Raw genomic sequence first — 19,387 nt, forward strand, 5'->3', positions numbered from 1 at the left:
AGAGATGTGGAATACACAGAAAATAATCTGTAGATGCTGGGGTCAAAGCAACACTCACAACATGCTGGAGGAACTCAGCAGGTCGGGCAGCATCCGTGGAAACGATCAGTCGACGTTTCGGGCCGGAACCCTTCGTCAGGACTGTAGGGGGAAGGGGCAGAGGCCCTATAAAGAAGGTGGGGGGAGGGTGGGAAGGAGAAGGCTGGTAGGTTCCAGGTGAAAAACCAGTAAGGGGAAAGATAAAGGGGTGGGGGAGGGGAGGCAGGGAGGTGATAGGCAGGAAAGGTGAAGAAAGAATAAGGGAAAACACAATGTGTAGTAGAAGGAGACGGAACCACGAGGGAGTTGATAGGCAGCTGGGGGAGGGGCAGAGTGAAATAGGGATAGAGGAAGGGAGGGGGAGGGAATTACCAGAAGTTGGAGAATTCTATGCTCATACCAAGGGGCTGGAGTCTACCTAGACGGTATATGAGGTGTTGCTCCTCCAACCTGAGTTTAGCCTCATCATGGCAGTAGAGGAAGCCATGTATGGACATATCTGAATGGTAAAAATGAATGAATAAAAATACTTAATACTACAGGGCATACATTGAAGGTGAGATGGGGAAAGTTCAAAGGAGATGTGTGGGGCATTTTTTTAACATTTTAGCATTTTGTTTCTATGTTTCTGAACTACCTCAGCAACAGATAATTTTGTAGGTTTCCTACTAATGTCACTGAACTGACTGGCATGTGCTTTCCAGTTTTTATTGCTAGTGCTTTTATCTTAACAGATGCAGTTTGAAATCTTCTGCTCCGTTGGTTTCACCGAATAATTAAGAAAGACTGGAAGATAGTTCATCACTTATTACTCTTACTCCCTTCAGTAGCATACAGTGAATTCCATTCATTCAGGTCAGGCTGATTTTCTACTTTTTGCTTTACCAATGCTCTTATCATTCTTTGGTTGCTGCAATTGTTCTGGTAAAGGTGCGCCCACATTGCTGTTGGGAAGGGAGTTTTAGGGTTCAAACCCAACAACAAAGAAGAAACGGCAACATTAATGATTTGGATAAGCACATAACAAATACAGTAAGTGAGTAAAGTTTGCTGGTAACAGGCTGATAACATTCGAGCAGCAGAGTCAGTACAATTAGATCTAAACAAAATCCAGATGTGGGCAGATAAATGACAAATGATATTTAATGTAAATAAATGTGAAATATTTCAAATTGTATATTTATATCTAATATTCCTACTTCCTGTAAGACCATAAGATGTAGGAGCAGAATTAGGTCAATGGGCTCATCGAATTTGCTCAGCCATTTCAACAAGGCCGATCCAATTTTCCTTTCAGCTCCAATCTCCTGCCTTCTTCCCATATCCCTTCATGCCCTGACCAGTCAAGAATCTATCAACCTCTGCCTTAAATATACGTAAAGACTTGGCCTATGCAGCTGCTTGTGGCAAAGAATTCCACAGATTCACCACCTTATGGCTAAAGGAATTCCTCTTCATCTCCATTCTATAAGGATGCTCTCTATTCTGAGGCTGTCTTCTCTGGTCTTAGACTCTCCCACCTTAGGAAACATCCTCTCCACATCCACTCTATCAAGGCCTTTCACCATTCAATAGGTTTCAATGAGGTCACCCCTCATTCTTCTGAATTCTATTGAATACTGGCCCAGAGCCATCAAGTACTCTTCATGTGACAAGCCATTCTCAATCCTGGAATCATTTTTGTGAACCTCCTTTGAACCCTCTCCAGTTTCAGCCCATCCTTATTAAGATAAAGGGCCCAAACCTGCTCACAATACTCTAAGTGAGGCTTCACCAGTGCTTTATAAAGTCTCAACATTACACCCTTGCTTTTATATTCTAGTCCTCTTGAAATGAATGCTCACATTACATTTGCTTTCCTCACCACAGACTCAACCTGCAATTAACCTTTAGGGAATCTTGCACAAGGACTCCCAAATCCCTTTGCGCCTCAGTTTTTTTTGTATTTTCTCTCTATTCAAAACGTAGTGAACCTTTTCATTTCTTTTACCAAAGTGTATGACTGTACACTTTCTGACACTGTATTCCATCTGTCATTTCTTAGGCAGATTAGGTCCTTCTGTAGCTTCTCTACTTCCTCCAAACTACCTGTCCCTCCACGTATCTTCATACTGTCTGCAAACTTTGCAACAAAGCCTTAAATTCCATCATCCAAATCATTGACATATGACGTAAAAAGAATCAGTCCTAACATAGACCCCTGTGGAACACCACTAGTCAATGACATCCAGTCAGAAAAGGCTCCCTTTATTCTCACTCTTTGTCTCTGGCCAATTAGCCACAGCTTTATCCATGCTAGAATCTTTCTTGTGAATACCATGGCCCCGTAGCTTGTCAAGCAGCCTCAGGTGTGGCACCATATCAAAGGCCTTCTGAAAATTCAAGTACACAACATCAACCGATTCTCCTTTATTAATCCTGCTTGTTATTTCTTCAAAAGAATTCCCACAGATTTGTCAGGCAAGGTTTTTCCTTGAGGAAGCCATGCTGACTTCAGCCTATTTTATCATGTGCCTCCAAGAACCCTGAGTTCTCATCCTTGATAATCTAGTCCAACATTTTCCCAACCACTGAAGTCAGACTAACTGGCCTATAGTTTCCTTTCTTCTGCCTCTCTCCCTTCTTGAAGAGTGCAATTTACCATTCTTCCGGAACCATTGAAGAATCTAGTGATCCCTGCAAGATGATGAGTAATGCTGCATGATCTCTTCAGCCACCTCTTTCAGAACTCTGGAGTGTGCACCATCTGGTCCAGATGACTTATCTACCTTCAGATCTTTTCTGTTTCCCAAGAACCTTCTCTCTAGTGTCACGTACCCCGTGACGGGTTAATGAACCAGCAGAAATGGAAAACCCTTTGGAGTCCGGTATTGCTATTAACTAATGATATTTATTAGTAACTATGCAATACAGTAATTTAAATGCAAATAAGTCAAACAGGTTAGCAATAGTTATATATAAGTAAGTGTGGAATATATATGAAAACCAAGCTTCTTCAAGTCTAGGGGTAAATAGATAGTCTTACGATAATGAGTAAAGTTCAGTTCGTGGTGTTGAGTTGAGTAGTGATGGAGAGAGAGAGGGAGAGATTTGAGTCTTCAGATGAGCTGACGCCGTCGATCTTCCTGTTGCCCTCCGAAATCCTTTAAAAGTCACCGACTGTGACTTCAACAAAGGGGACCGTTCCTCTGTGGTGGAGCTATCAACCCAGGCGAGGGTTGGACACATGGACATCTCCCCACCGGTCACTCCCTTTTCTCACTGCAAGAGCCACTGATCGATCCGCCTGATCGATCCTCCAAAAACCCACTTTTTCTGTGGGCACAACAAAGCTCATCCAGTGTTCAAAATCGTGTGTCAGGTCTATCATCCTACCTCCTATTTATCTCACCGTACTGAGTTCCAACTGTCATTCAAATAACTCCTCCTTTCTTTGTCTGTGTAAAGTGTACTAGCGGGCAAATGTCCTTGGAGAAAGTATAAACACACTCCAGAGTAACTATAACATCGATTGTCCATCAAATAACACTGCCCTCGGTCACCATAGTGACTTACGAGCTGCTCGGTGCCCTCTCTCTCCAACTTAGCAAACAAGTTAGTCTCCGTTCCTCCTCGTGCCTTAAAGTGACAGTCCAAAACTTAGTCTTCACCTGTCCGTCTCTCTCTCTCTCTCTCTCTCTCTGTCTCTGTCTCTGTCTCTCTCTCTCTTCCCACTAATTTTTGCTCTATTATATGATCCCTCTTCAGCTTTTACGTTGGCTTTCACTTCTCTTGTTAGCCACAGTTGTGTTATCTTTCCTTTAGAATACTTCTTCGTCATGTACCTATCCCGTGCCTTCCAAATTGCTACCAGAAATTCCAGCCTTTGCCATCATTCCTGCCAGTGTCTTTTCCATTCATCCTGGCCAAATCCTCTCTCATGCCTCTGTAATGCCATTTACTCCACTGTAATACTGATACATTTGACTTTAGCTTCTTCTCAAATTTCAGGGTGAATTTGTCCATATTATGATCACTTCCCCTAAGGGTTCTTTTACCTTTACCTCTCTAATTAACAAACAAGAGAAAATCAGCAGATGCTGGAAATCCAAGCAACACACACAAAATGCTAGAGGAACTCAGCAACCTAGGCAGCACCTATGGGAAAAAAGTACAGTTGACGTTTCGGGCCAAGTCGCTTTGGCAGGATTGAAAAAAAAGATGAGTAAATTTAAAAGGTGGGGGAGGGGAGAGAGAAGCACATGAGATTAAGTGAAACCAGGAGGGGGAGGGATGAAGTAAAGAGCTGGGAAGTTGATTGGTGAAAGAGATACAGGGCTGGAGAAGGGGGAGTCTGATAGGAGAGAACAGAAGGCCACAGGAAAAAAAACTGGAGGGAGGGGCACCAGAGGAGGGCAATGGACTGGTTCATTGCACAACACCCAGTCCAGAATATCTGATCCTCTAGTGGGTTCCACCACGAGCTGCTCTAAAAGGCCATCTTGTAGACATTCTGGAAATTCCCCCTCCTGGAATCCAGCACCAACCTAATTTTCCCCATCTACCTGCATACTGAAGTCCCTCATGATTATTGTCACATTGCCTTTTTGGCATGCATTTTCTTTCTCCCGTTGTAATTTGTAGGCCGCATTCTTACTCCTGTTTAGGTGTCTGTATACAATTCCCGTGAGGTTCTTTTCACCTTTTGCAGTTTCTTAGCTCTATCCATAATGATTCAACACCTTCCGATCCTGTCACCTCTTTCTAATGATCCCCGTCTCTGTTCTTTTCCAGTCAATTCTGGCCATCTCCTCTCTCATACCTCTATAATTCCCTTTACTTCACTGTAATATTGATACATCTGACTTTAGCTGCTTTTCAAATTTCAGGGTGAATTTGTCCATATTATGATCACTTGCCCCAAGGGTTCTTTTTTCTTAAGTTCTCTAATCAATTCTGCTCATTGCACAACACCCAATTCAGAATAGCTGATCCAATAGTGGGCTCAAGCCATCTTGTAGGCACTCCAGAAATTCGCCCTCCTGTAATCCAGCACTAACCCATTTTTCCCAATCTGCCTGCATATTAAAGTCCCCCCTGACTGTATCACATTGTCAGTTTGGCATGAATTTTCTATCTAATTTGTAGGCCACATCCTTACTACTGATTGGGGGTCTGCATATAACGTCCATCAGGGTCTTTTTGCCCTTGCGGTTCCATTCAATACAATATGTATCCTTGGACATTAAAGTCCCAGTTATAATCTTCTTTCAGCCATGATTGTTTTGCCTACAACATCATAACTTCTGATCTCCAACATCTGCCTCCATAACTGTGCTGCAAGTTCATCTACCTTATTCTGTATACTGCACACATTCAAATACACCTTCAGCCCTGTATTCACCCTTTTTAATTTTGTCTGCCTTTTACTTTGCAACTCATCCTGTTGACTGCAATTCTGCCCTATCAATACCCTCTCCTCACTATACATTGCCACTGTTTACGAACCAGCTACCTCATCTACAGACAGCAACATTATCTGCTTTTCGTGTGATACTACTTGCATTGAGATATAGGCAGCTCGGGGCACTAGTCACACCTTGCTCAACCTTTTGATTCCTAACTTTGAATGAGGTCTCACCAACATCTGCCTCCATAACCTCTCCACTAACTGTTCTGGCATTCTGGTTCCTATCCCCCTACAAATCTAGTTTAAACTCCACCATGTAGCGTTAACATACCTTCCCGCTAGGATATTAGTTCCCCACCAGTTCAGGTGAAAACTGTCTGTATAGGTAAACACGAGGAATTCTGCAGATGCTGGAAATTCAAGCAACACACATCAAAGTTGCTGGTGAATGCAGCAGGCCAGACAGCATCTCTAGGAAGAGGTACAGTTGACGTTTTGGGCCGAGACCCTTTGTCAGGACTAACTGAAAGAAGAGCTAGTAAGAGATTTGAAAGTGGGAAGGGGAGGGAGAGATCCAAAATGATAGAAGACAGGAGGGGGAGGGATGGAGCCAAGAGCTGGACAGGTGATTGGCAAAAGGGATATCGGAGGATCATGGGACAGGAGGCCCAGGGAGAAATAAAAGGCTGGGGGGAAACCCAGAGGATGGGCAAGGGGTATAGTGAGAGGGACAGAGGGAGAGAAAAAGGAGAGGGAGAAAAAGAATGTGTGTATATAAATAAATAACGGATGGGGTACGAGGGGGAGGTGGGGCATTAACGGAAGTTAGAGAAGTTAATGTTCATGCCATCAGGTTGGAGGCTACCCAGACGGAATATAAGGTGTTGTTCCTCCAACCTGACAGTAGAGGAGGCCGTGGATAGACATATCAGAATGGGAATGGGACGTGGAATTAAAATGTGCGGCCACTGGGAGATCCTGCTTTCTCTGGCGGACAGAGCATAGGTGTTCAGCAAAACGATCTCCCAGTCTGCGTCGGGTCTCGCCAATATATAGAAGGCCACATCGGGAGCACCAGACGCAGTATATCACCCCAGTCGACTCACAGGTGAAGTGTCGCCTCACCTGGAAGGACTGTCTGGGGCCCTGAATGGTGGTAAGGGAGGAAGTGTAAGGGGATGTGTAGCACTTGTTCCGCTTACAAGGATAAGTGCCAGGAGGGAGATCGGTGGGGAGGGATGAGGGGGTCGAATGGACAAGGGAGTTGCGTAGGGAGCGATCCCTGCGAAAAGCAGGGGGGTGGAGGGAAAGATGTGCTTAGTGGTGGGATCCCGTTGGAGGTGGCGGAAGTTACGGAGAATAATATGTTGGACCCGGAGGCTGGTCGGGTGGTAGGTGAGGACAAGGGGAGCCCTATTCCTAGTGGGGTGGCGGGAAGATGGAGTGAGAGCAGATGTGTGTGAAACGGAGGAGATGCGTTTGAGAGCAGAGTCAATGGTGGAGGAAGGGAAGCCCCTTTCTTTAAAAAAAGGAGGACATCTCCCTCGTCCTGGAATGAAAAGCCTCATCCTGAGAGCAGATGCGGCGGAGATGGAGGAATTACGAGAAGGGATGGCAGCTCTTAGGTCCATCCCTCCCCCTCTTGTCTTCTCCTATCATTTTGGATCTCCCCCTCTCCCTCCCACTTTCAAATCTCTTACTAGCTCTTCTTTCAGTTAGTCCTGACAAAGGGTCTCGGCCCAAAACGTCAACTATACCTCTTCCTAGAGATGCTGTCTGGCCTGCTGCGTTCACCAGCAACTTTGATGTGTGTTCTGTATAGGTCCCACCTTCCCAGGGAGACAGCCCAATAATCCAGAAATCTTTTGCCTTCCCTCTAACATTAACTCTTTAACCACACCGGGACACCGAGGAGCAGATAAGCAGGCAGATTTTAGAATGGGGCAGGGTTGTAATTATGGGTGATTTCAACTTCCGTCATATTGACTGGCACCTCCTAACTGCAAGGGGGATAGATGGGGCTGAATTTGTCAGGTGTGTTCAAGAGGGATTCGTGACAAAGTATGTGGACCAGCCGATGAGAGGTGAGGCCATACTGGATCTAGTTCTGGGTAATGAACCTGGTCAGGTGGCAGACCACTTGGTGGGGGAGCATTTCAGTGAGAGTAACCACAACTCCCTTAGCTTCAGCATAGCTATGGAAAAGGTTAAAAACAGACAAAATGGGAAAGTGCTTAACTGGGGAAGGGCTAACTATGAAGGGATGAGGCAGGAACTAGTGAGAGTAAATTGGAAACAGATGTTCAAGGGTGAAAGCACAGAAGTAATGTGGTAGAAGTTTAAGGACCACTTGTGCTGGGTTCAGCATAGGTTTGTCCCACTGAGACAAGAAAAAAATGGTAGGAAAAAGGAACCGTGGCTGATGAAACACGTGAGGCAACTCATCAAGAGGAAGAAGGAAGCATATGTTAGATATCAGAAGCAGGAAGCAGGAAGGGCTCATGAGAATTATAGGGTAGCCAGGAAGGAGCTTAAGAAAGGACTTAGGAGAGCTTGAAGGGGGCATGAGAAGGCCTTGGCATGTAGGATTAAGGAGAACCCCAAGGCGTTCTATGCGTATGTGAAGAACAGAAGGATGACAAGAATGAAGGTGAGGCTGCTAAAGGATAAAGAAGGCAACATGTGCCTTGAGGCGGAGGAGGTTGGGGAGGTCCTAAAAGAATACTTTGCTTCAGTATTCACAAGAGAAAAGGACCTTGATCAGGGTGAAGTCGAAATAGAACAGGCCTGTGTGCTGGACAATGTGGAGATTAAGGAAGAAGTGTTGAATCTTCTTAAAAACATCAAGATTGATAAGTCCCCAGGGCCGGACGTGATATACCCCAGGTTGCTGTGGGAAGTGAGAGAAGAGATAGCTGGAGCAGTAGCTATGATCTTTGAATCCTCTTTGGTTGCAGGGGAAGTGCCGGAGGATTGGAGAATGGCAAATGTAATTCCCTTGTTTAAAAAAGGTAATAGGGAGAATCCTGGGAACTATAGACCGGTGAGACTTACGTCGGTGGTCTACAAATTATTGGAAAGGATTTTCGAGAACAGGATCTACAAGCACTTGGAGAAGTACAGTCTACTCAAGGATAGTCAACATGGCTTTGTGAAGGGAAGATCGTGCCTCACGAACCTAATTGAGTTTTTTGAAGAGGTAACAAAAGAAATTGATGAGGGTAGGGCGGTAGATGTGGTCTACATAGATTTTAGCAAGGCATTTGACAAGGTCCCCCATGAGAGTCTCATCCAGAAAGTCAGGAGGCATGGGATCAGTGGAACCTTGGCTGTTTGGATAAAAAATTGGCTTGCAGGAAGAACGCAGAGGGTAGTAGTGGAAGGAAAGTATTCTGCCTGGAGGTCGGTGACTAGTGGAGTGCTGCGAGGATCTGTCCTGGGACCCCTGCTCTTTGTTATTTTTATAAATGACCTAGATGAAGAGGTGGAAGGATGAGTGAGTAAGTTTGCGGATGACACGAAGATTGGAGGGGTTGTGGATGGAGCTGTAGGTTGTCGAAGGTTACAAGAGGATATAGACAGGATGCAGAGTTGGGCAGAAAAGTGGCTGATGGAGTTCAATCTGGATAAGTGTGAGGTGATGCATTTTGGAAGGACAAACCAGAAGGCTGAGTACAGGGTTAATGGTCAGTTACTTAAGAGTGTGGACGAACAGAGGGACCTTGGGGTTCAAATCCATACATCCCTACCGGTCGTTGCACAGGTTGATAGGATAGTTAAGAAGGCCTATGGGATGCTAGGCTTCATTAATAGGGGGATTGAGTTCAAGAGTAGAGAGGTCATGTTGGAACTCTACAAATCTCTGGTGAGACCACACTTAGAGTATTGTGTTCAGTTCTGGTCACCTCATTATAGGAAGGATGTGGAAGCTATGGAGAGGGTGCAGAGGAGATTTACCAGGATGTTGCCTGGATTGGAAAACAAGTCTTATGAGGCAAGGTTAACAGAGCTGGGACTTTTCTCTTTGGAACGTAGAAGGATGAGAGGGGACTTAATAGAGGTCTACAAGATTATGAGAGGCATAGATAGGGTGCATAGCCAGTACCTGTTTCCCAGGGCATGAATAGCAAACACCAGAGGGCATATGTACAAAGTTAAGGGAGGGAAGTTTAGGGGAGACATCAGGGGTAATTTTTTTTTACACAGAGGGTTGTGGGTGCCTGGAATGTCTTGCCAGGGATAGTGGTGGAGGCTAAAACATTAGGGGTATTTAAGAGCCTCTTGGACAGGCAAATGGATGAGAGAATAATGGAGGGTTACGGGGTAGTGTGGGTTTAGTACTTTTTTTAAAGGAATATATGGGTTGGCACAACATCGAGGGCCGAAGGGCCTGTCTGTCTCTGGAGACAGCTTATCCACTGATGTCCAGAACTCGTTGACTTTATTAACTTTGCCTCCAACTTTCACCCTGCCCTCAAGTTTACCTGGTCCATTTCCGACACCTCCCTCCCCTTTCTAGATCTTTCTGTCTCTGTCCCTGGAGACAGCTTATCCACTGATGTCTACTATAAGCCTACTGACTCTCACAGCTATCTGGACTATTCCTCTTCTCACCCTGTCTCTTGCAAAAACGCCATCCACTGCTCGCAATTCCTCCGTCTCCGCTGCATCTGCTCTTAGGATGAGGCTTTTCATTCTAGGACGAGGGAGATGTCTTCCTTTTTTAAAGAAAGGGGCTTCCCTTCCTCCACTATCAACTCTGCTCTTAAACGCATCTCCCCTATTTCACGTACATCTGCTCTCACTCCATCCTCCCACCACCCCACTAGGAATAGGGTTCCCCTGGTCCTCACCTACCACCCCACCAGCCTCCGGGTCCAACATATTATTCTCCGTAACTTTCGCCACCTCCAACGGGATCCCACCACTAAGCACATCTTTCCCTCCCCCCCCTCTCTGCATTCCACAGGGATCGCTCCCTACGCAACTCCCTTGTCCATTCGTCCCCCCCATCCCTCCCCACTGATCTCCCTCCTGGCTCTTATCCATGTAAGCGGAACAAGTGCTACACATGCCCTTACACTTCCTCCCTTACCACCATTCAGGGCCCCAAACAGTCCTTCCAGGTGAGGCAACACTTCACCTGTGAGTCGACTGGGGTGATATACTGCGTCCGGTGCTCCCGATGTGGCCTTTTATATATTGGCGAGACCCGACGCAGACTGGGTGACCGCTTTGCTGAACATCTACGCTCTGTCCGCCAGAGAAAGCAGGATCTCCCAGTGGCCACACATTTTAATTCCACATCCATTCCAATTTGACATGTCTATCCACGGCCTCCACTACTGTAAAGATGAAGCCACACTCAGGTTGGAGGAACAACACCTTATATTCCGTCTGGGTAGCCTCCAACCTGATGGCGTGAACATCGACTTCTCTAACTTCCGCTAATGCCCCACCTCCCCCTCGTACCCCATCTGTTACTTATTTTTATGCACACATTCTTTCTCTCACTCTCCTTTTCCTCCCTCTGTTCCTCTGAATATACCTCTTGCCCATCCTCTGGGTCCCCCCCCCCACCGTCTTTCTTCCCGGACCTCCTGCTCCTGTCCCATGATCCTCTCGTATCCCCTTTTGCCTATCACCTGTCCAGCTGTTGGCTCTATCCCTCCCCCTCTTGTCTTCTCCTATCATTTTGGATCTCCCCCTCCCCCTCCAACTTTCAAATCCCTTACTCACTCTTCCTTCAGTTAGTCCTGACGAAGGGTCTCGGCCTGAAACGTCGACTGCACCTCTTCCTAGAGATGCTGCCTGGCCTGCTGCGTTCACCAGCAACTTTGATGTGTGTTGCATACCTCTTCTCCCCACTTCCCTTCTGAGTCACAGAGGGAGACTCAGTGCCAGAGACATAACCACTGCAACTTTCCTCTGTTAGGTCATCCCCTCTCGACAGAATCCAAAGTACCTTTTGTTGAGGGGGATGGTCACAGGGTTACCTGCTGTGGTCCTTAATCCCTTTTCCCTTTCCTGACTGTCACCCAGTTTCCTGTATCCTGCACTTTGGGTGTAACTGCATCTCTGTATATCCTATCTATCACCCCTTCAGCCTCCTGATTCTGGAGTTCATTTAGTTCCAGCTCCAACTCCTTAATGCAGACTGTTAGAAGCTGCAGCTGGATGCACTTCCTAAAGTTGTAGTCGTCAGGGGAACTGGAGGTCTCTCTGCTTTCCCACATCTGGCAGGAGGAACATTCCGCTTGACATCTCTACTGTCCTAGCTGAACAGATCTAAAGAAGAGAACGAAAAAACTTGATGTTTTCTTTTCTTTGCTTTTTCTGACTGAAGTCTCTCCTCGCAGAAGCCTCGATGGGATAAAACCTCAAGATCACTACCCTGACTATGTCCACTCAGAGAGTAGCCATAGTGTTTGCCCCTGCCTTCCTTTAATTTGCTCTTGCTAATCAATCCCAAATGCCCGTTGGCTGCTGGTCAAAGCTCTTTTTCACTCTACCAACTTGCTGTTGCCTTTTATCCTCGGGCAGTGGAACTGATTGAATCTCCTCCTCTCAAAACTTCCAACGTCTGAACTGGCTAAAGCTCTCTTATTTTTTTGGGGGGGGGGGGAGTCATCCTGAGTTAGAAATTACACTGTATGAGAAAGATTTGGGTGTCCTGGTAAATTCATCACTATCAATGTCTAGACAATGCACAGAAGCGATTAGGAAGGCTAATAGAATGTTGGGCTATATAATGCGCCCAGTGGAGTCCAGGTCTAGAGACGTTCTCCTTAAGTTGTATAACGCACTTGTGAGGCCACACCTTGAGTACTGTGTACAGATTTGGGCTCCATATTGTGAAAGGGATGTGAAGGCATTGGAGAGAGTTCAGAGAAGGGCAAAGGGACTCATTCCAGGTCTGCAGGGTATGATCTATGAAGAAAGATTGAAAGAATTAAATCTTTTTAGCCTAAGTAGACGTAGAATGAGAGGAGACATGATAGAAGTCATTAAAGGTATAAGTAAGGTGGATGCCAGCTGCTACTTCAAAATCCATCAATGAGGACACAGGGCCATAGTTGAGGACTGTTTAAGGGAAGATTTCTGACAAATATCAGGAAACATTTCTTTACACAGCGAGTTATAGACATATGGAATAGACTACCTAGTTTTGTAGTTAGAACATAGAAATCTATAGCACATTACAGGCCCTTCGGCCCACAATGCTGTGCTGACCATGTAACCTACTCTAGAAACTGCCTAGTATTTCCCAAGCACATTGCCCTCTATTTTTTCTAAGTTCCATGTACTTACCTAATAGGCTCTTAAAAGACCCCAGTGTATCTGCTTCCACCACCACTGCTGGCAGTGTATTCCACCCACCCGCCACACTCTGTGTGGAAGAACTTAGCCCTGACATCCCATCGGTACCTATTTGCAAGCATCTTAAAAAACTACGCCCTCTCACGTTAGCCATTTCAACCCTGGAAAAAAAGCCTTTGGCTATCCACACGATCAATGCCCCTCATCATCTTATACACCTCTATCAGGTCACCTCTCATTCTCCATCGCTCCCTGGAGAAAAGGCCAAGTTCACTCAACCTATTCTCATAAGGTACGCCCTCCAATCCAGGCAACATCCTTGTAAATCTCCTCTGCACTCTCTCTATAGTATCCGCATTCTTCCTGTAGTGAGGTGACCTGAACTGAACACAGTACTCCAACTGGAGTCTGACATAGCTATAACATTACCTCACGGCTCTTGAAATCAATCCCATAGTTGATGAATGCCAACACACCATATGCCTTCTTAACAACACGGTCAACCTGTGCAGCAGCTTTGAGTGTCCTATGAACACAGACCCCAGGACCTCTCAGATCCTCTACACTGTAAGAGTCTTACCATTAGTATTATATTCTGTCTTTAAATTTGACCTACCAAAATGAACCACTTCACACTTATCTGGGTTGCACTCCATCTGGCACTTCTTAGCTCAGTTTGGCATCCTATCAATATCCCGCTGTAACTTCAGACAGCCCTCCAGACTGTCCACAACACCCCCAACTTTTGTGTCATCAGCAAACTTACTAACCCACCCTTCTACTTTGTCTTCCAGGTCATTTATAAAGTTGAGAGCAGTTACATAGAGACTTTCAAAATATAAACTCCATAGTTATGTGAATAGGAATTTGGCAAGCTTTGTTGGGCTGAATGGCCTATTCTTGTCAAAAACTTTATAATGCTCTAATTTCCAGGTCAGGATGGTTTGTGACTTGATTGCTAACCTGGTGGTGGTAATGTTTCCATGTAATTCTTATCCTTGTTTGATGGTACAGATTGCAGGGTTGGGAGTTGTTGTTGGAGTTGCCTTGATGATCTATTTTCGAGGTACTATAGTCACTCTGTACCAATGGTATAAGCAATGAATGTTTTAAAAGGCAAGTGTGAATTCCACTGAGAGTCAGAGATGCAGTAGCATGTGATACTAATTAGTTCAATTGCTTTATCTTGATGATGTCTATTGGAGCTGCATTCATCCAGACAAGTGAAGAATATTCATCACACTCCTGACAGGAGTATCATGTTTCTGGAAGGTGTGATTAGTGACTCAGAGAGCAAGTTTAAATTCCAATGAACTTGCTGCCTTGTTTTTCTGGATGGTGAGGTTTACTGTGGGATCTACTTTAGACCTTAAGAGCAGAATTAGGCCATTTGGCCCGTTGAGTCTACCCACCAATTCATCATGGCTGATCCATTTTCCCTTTAGAAGCAGGCTTGGCAAATAACAACCAGTTTAGACCATAAGACAAAGGAGCAGAAGTCGGCCATTCAGCCCATCAAGTCTGCTCTGCCATTTTATCACAAGCTGATCCATTCTCCCGTTTAGTCCCACTCCCCCATCTTCTCACCATAACCTTTGATGCCCTGGCTACTCAGATACCTATCAATCTCTGCCTTAAATACACCCAATGACTTATCCTCCACTGCTGCCCGTGGCAACAAATTCCATAGATTCACCACCCTCTGACTAAAAAAATTTCTGCGCATTTCTGTTCTGAATGGGCGCCCATCAATCCTCAAGACATGCCCTCTCGTACTAGACTCCCCCATCATGTGAAACAACTTTGCCATATCCACTCTATCCGTGCCTTTCAACATTCGAAATGTTTCTATGAGGTCTCCCCTCATTCTTCTAAACTCCAAGGAATACAGTCCAAGAGCGGACAAATGTTCCTCATATGTTAACTCTCTCATTCCCAGAATCATTCTAGTGAATCTTCTCTGTACCCTCTCCAATGTCAGCACATCCTTTCTTAAATAAGGAGACCAGAACTGCCCACAGTACTCCAAGTGAGGTCTCACCAGTGCCTTATAGAGCCTCAACATCACATCCCCGCTCCTATACTCTATTCCTCTCGAAATGAATGCCAACATTGCATTCGCCTTCTTCACCACGGACTCAACCTGGAGGTTAACCTTTAAGGGTATCTTGTACGAGGACTCCCAAGTCCCGTTGCATCTCAGAACTTTGAATTCTCTCCCCATTTAAATAATAGTCTGCCCCTTTATTTCTTCTGCCAAAGTGCATAACCATACACTTTCCAACATTGTATTTAATTTGCCACTTCTTTGCCCATTCTTCCAATCTATCCAAGTCTCTCTGCAGACTCTCTGTTTCCTCAGCACTACTGTTCCCATCCACCTATCTTGGTATTGTCAGCAAACTTAGCCACAAAGCTATCTATTCCATAATCCAAATCGTTGACGTATAATGTAAAAAGAAGCGGTCCCAACTCGGACCCCTGTGGAACACCACTGGTAACCGGCAGCCAACCAGAATAGGATCTCTTTATTCCCACTCTCCGTTTCCTGCTAATCAGCCAACGCTCTATTCACGTATGTAACTTTCCCGGAATTCCATGGGCTCTTATCTTGTTAAGCAGCCTCATGTGTGGCACCTTGTCAAAGGCCTTCTGAAAATCCAAATATACAACATCCACTGCATCTCCCTTGTCTAGCCTACTGGTAATTTCCTCAAAAAATTGTAATAGGTTTGTCAGGCAAGATTTTCCTTTAAGGAAACCATGCTGAGTTCTGCTTATCTTGTCATATGCCTCCAGGTACTCTGTAACCTCATCCTTGACAATCAACTCCAACAACTTCCCAACCACCGATGTCAAGCTAACAGGTCTATGATTTCCTTTTTGCTTCCTTGCCCCCTTAAATAGCAGAGTGACATTTGCAATCTTCCAGTCCTCTGGAACCATGCCAGAATCTATCGACTTTTGAAAGATCATCGCTAATGCCTCCGCAATCTCCACAGCTACTTCCTTCAGAACACGAGGGTGCATTCCATCTGGTCCAGGAGATTTATCTACCTTTAGACTGTTCAGCTTCCTGAGTACTTCCTCTGTCGTAATTGTGACTGCGCACACTTCTGCGCACGCTTGTCAAGCCTCATATCACAGCCAGCCTCCCCTCATCACTGGATCTTCTGCAGTTTGCTTATCGTCCAAATCACTCTACGGAGGATGCAATATCCACCACACTGCACACAGTTCTTTCTCACTTGGACAACAAAGACACTTATGCCAGAATCCTGTACATTGATTTCAGTTCAGCGTTCAATACCATCATCCTGCAGAGACTAGTGGAGAAACTGTCGCTGCTTGGCCTTAGCACTGCCATGTGTCGCTGGATTCTGGATTTCTTGACAGAGAGACCACAGTCAGTCCGTGTTGACAGGAACGTCTCTGACTCCATCACACTGAACACTGGATCTCCACAAGGCTGTGTGCTTAGCCCATTGCTGTTTATACTGCTAACACATGACTGTACAACCAGATTCAAGGAGAACCTGATCACTAAGTTTGCAGATGGTACCACAGTGGTGGGGCTCATCAGCAAAAATGATGAAACTATGTACAGGGAGGTGGTCAAACACCTAGCGAACTGGTGCAGGGATAACAACTTGATGCTTAATGTCACCAAAACCAAGGAGATGAACGTCGATTTCAGACGGTCTCAGCCTGAGCACACATCCCTCAGCATCAGCAGCTCCACAGTGAAGAGAGTGGAAAACATCAAGTTCCTTGGGGTGCAGATCTCGGACAATCTCACCTGGTCCAGGAACATCACTGGGATTGTGAAACGGGCCCAGCAGAGATTGCACTTTCTGGGGAAGCTTAAACAAGCATCACTCCCCACTGACATCTTAACTACATTCTACAGAGGCATGGTTGAGAGTGTGCTGACCTTTTGCATCACAACCTGGTACTCCGGCTGCAGTGCTGTCGACAAAAAAGCCTTGCAGAGGGTGGTTAGGGGAGCAGAGAAGGTTATTTGGGTCTCCCTACCTTCTGTCCAAGACCTCTTTCAGATTCGATGCCTCCAGAAGACACGGTACATCATTAAAAACCCCTCACACCCTCTCCATGAACTGTTTGTTCTTCTGCCATCAGGCAAACGTTACAGGAGCATCAAAACTAAAACCACAAGGCTACTAAACAGCTTCCTCCCACAGGCAGTCAGACTGCTAAATAGCTGCTCCACCTGACTCTGCTTTGGACACTTTTAACTTGCACTGGACACTTATAACTGATTTAACTGACATGTAGCTGTTGTGTTTTACTATTTATTGTTATGTTTATTATTTAGTGTTGCGTTTGTTATGTTATGATTGCACTGCCCCTGAGGAACGCTGTCTCATTCTGCTCTGCAGAGCTGATGTATGGTTAGAATGACAATAAAATTTTTTGAATCTTGAATCTTTGAATCTTCTCTTCCCTGCCACCCTTGAGTGTCCGGTATACTGCTGATGTCTTCCTCAGTAAAGACTGATGCAAAATACTCGTTCAGTTCCTCTGCCATCTCCTTATCTCCCAGTACAATTTCTCCAGCATCATTTTCTATTGGTCCTATGTCTACTCTCACCTGTCTTTTACTCTTTATATACTTGAAAAAGCTTTTAGTATCCTCTTTGATATTATTTGCTAGCTTCCTTTCACAGTTAATCTTTTCCCTCTTAATGACCTCTTTACTTTCCAATCCTTTGTCTTCCCACTAATTTTTGCTTCCTTGTATGCCCTCTCCTTTGCTTTAACTTTGGCTTTGACTTCTCTTGTCAACCATGGTTGCATCCTTTTTCCATTCGAAAATTTCTTCTTTTTTGGAATATACCTGTCTTGCACCCTTCCTCACTTCTTGCATAAACTCCAGCCACTGCTGCTCTGCTGCCTTTCCCGCCAGTGTCCCTTTCTAGTCAACTTTGGCCAGTTCCTCTCTCATGCCACTGAAGTTTCCTTTACTCCACTAAAATACCGACACATCAGATTTCGGCTTCTCTTTTTCAAATTTCACAGTGAACTCAATCATGTTATGATCACTGCCTCCTAAGGGTTCCTTCACCTCAATCTCTCTAATCACCTCCGGTTCATTACACGATACCCAATCCAGTACAGCCGATCCCCTAGTGGGCTCAACAACAAGCTGTTCTAAAAAGCCACCTCGCAGACATTCTACAAATTCTCTCTCTTGAGATCCAGTGCCGACCTGATTTTCCCAATCCACTCGCATGTTAAAATCACCCATAATTATCATAACACTGCCCTTCTGACAAGCCTTTTCTATTTCCTGTTGTAATTTGTAGTCCACATGATAGTCTAATGATCTAATATCATTTCTTACCAATAAAGCCACGCCTCCCCCTCTGCCTACCTTCCTATCCTTCCGATACACCGTGTATCCTTGGACGTTCAGCTCCCAGAGACATGCATCCTTTAGCCACGTCTCAGTTTTGGCCACAATATCATACCTGCCAATCTGTAACTGTACGACAAAATCATCCACTTTATTCCTTATGCTGCGTGCATTTGAGTATAACACCTTAAGACCAGTATTTGGTACTTTTCGCTTTGATTTCACTGCAACTTTATTGCACTGCAACTCATCCCAATGGCTACAAATTTGCCCCATCACTTGTCTGTCTTTTCTGACATCTTTACTGCTCACTACACTATCTTAGATTTATTTCTGTTTTCCCCTTCCTCCGCTCTATCATTCCAGTTCCCATTCCCCTGCCAAATTAGTTTAAACCCTCCCTAACAGCTCTATTAAACTTTCCCGCCAGGATATTAGTCCCCTTTGGGTTCAGGTGTAACCTGTCCATTTTGAACAGGTCATACTTCCCCCAGAAGAGATCCCAATGATCCAAGAATCTGAAGCCCTGCCCCCTGCACCAGTCTCTCAGCCACGCATTCATCTGCCTGATCCTTGCTAGCACATGGCACAGGTAGCAATCCCGAGATTACTACCCTGGAGGTCCTGCTTCTCAGCTTCCTTCCTAACTCCCAGAAATCTCTCTTCAGGACCTCCTCCTTTGTCCTATCTATGTCATTGGTACCAACATGTACCAAGACAACTGGCTGCTCACCCTCTCCCTTCAGAATATTCTGGACCCGATCCGAGACATCCCGAGACAGGTTGAGTAACCCTTAAAAGGTTCATTTTGTCATCAAAGTATGTATGCAGAATACAACTCTGAGATTTGTTTTCTCCATATAACCACAAAATACAGAAAATCATAGTGGCTGAAAGAAAAACATCAATTCCCCCCCCCCCCCGGTTCTCAATACCCCCCCCATGCATGGAAAGAAAAGGAAACAGAAACTTGTAAATCCCGACCTCTCCCTCACACAAAAACTAACAGATCACCCATGTAGCGACAACAGCAAGAACATCAATCCCCAAACCCCCAGCCCGCCAATCGGCAACAGGAAAGAATGGGCGAGAACACAAAAAAAGCATAAATTGAAAGAGGCCAATATGAGCTACAGTCCGATCCGTGAATCTCAGAATTTCGATAACATCTCCAGGAGCACAAGGACCAAGCGGCCTCTCTGAGAATCACTTGCTTCCTCCACATTTGCTTCGTTGTTTCAATCTTCCTTGACGCTGTAATT

General features: G+C 45.3%; 1 protein-coding gene across 5 annotated transcripts in view; it reads left to right on the forward strand.

Annotated features, from left to right (window-relative positions):
- Positions 1-19,387, forward strand: part of LOC140202465 (protein mono-ADP-ribosyltransferase PARP11) — a 143,210-nt gene that overhangs the window by 20,455 nt on the left and 103,368 nt on the right. For 2 of the 5 annotated variants that reach the window (XM_072267328.1, XM_072267331.1), the window contains exon 2: positions 774-894. The exons of 2 other annotated variants lie outside the window; for them this stretch is intronic. The gene's annotated coding sequence lies outside the window, so the exon portion shown is untranslated. Of the gene's footprint in view, positions 1-773; positions 895-7,990; positions 8,079-19,387 lie in introns of those variants that run through there. One more of the 5 variants, XM_072267329.1, reaches the window with a different exon arrangement.

This window comes from Mobula birostris, chromosome 9 (genome assembly GCF_030028105.1).
Source record: "Mobula birostris isolate sMobBir1 chromosome 9, sMobBir1.hap1, whole genome shotgun sequence".
Lineage (NCBI taxonomy): Eukaryota > Metazoa > Chordata > Chondrichthyes > Myliobatiformes > Myliobatidae > Mobula > Mobula birostris.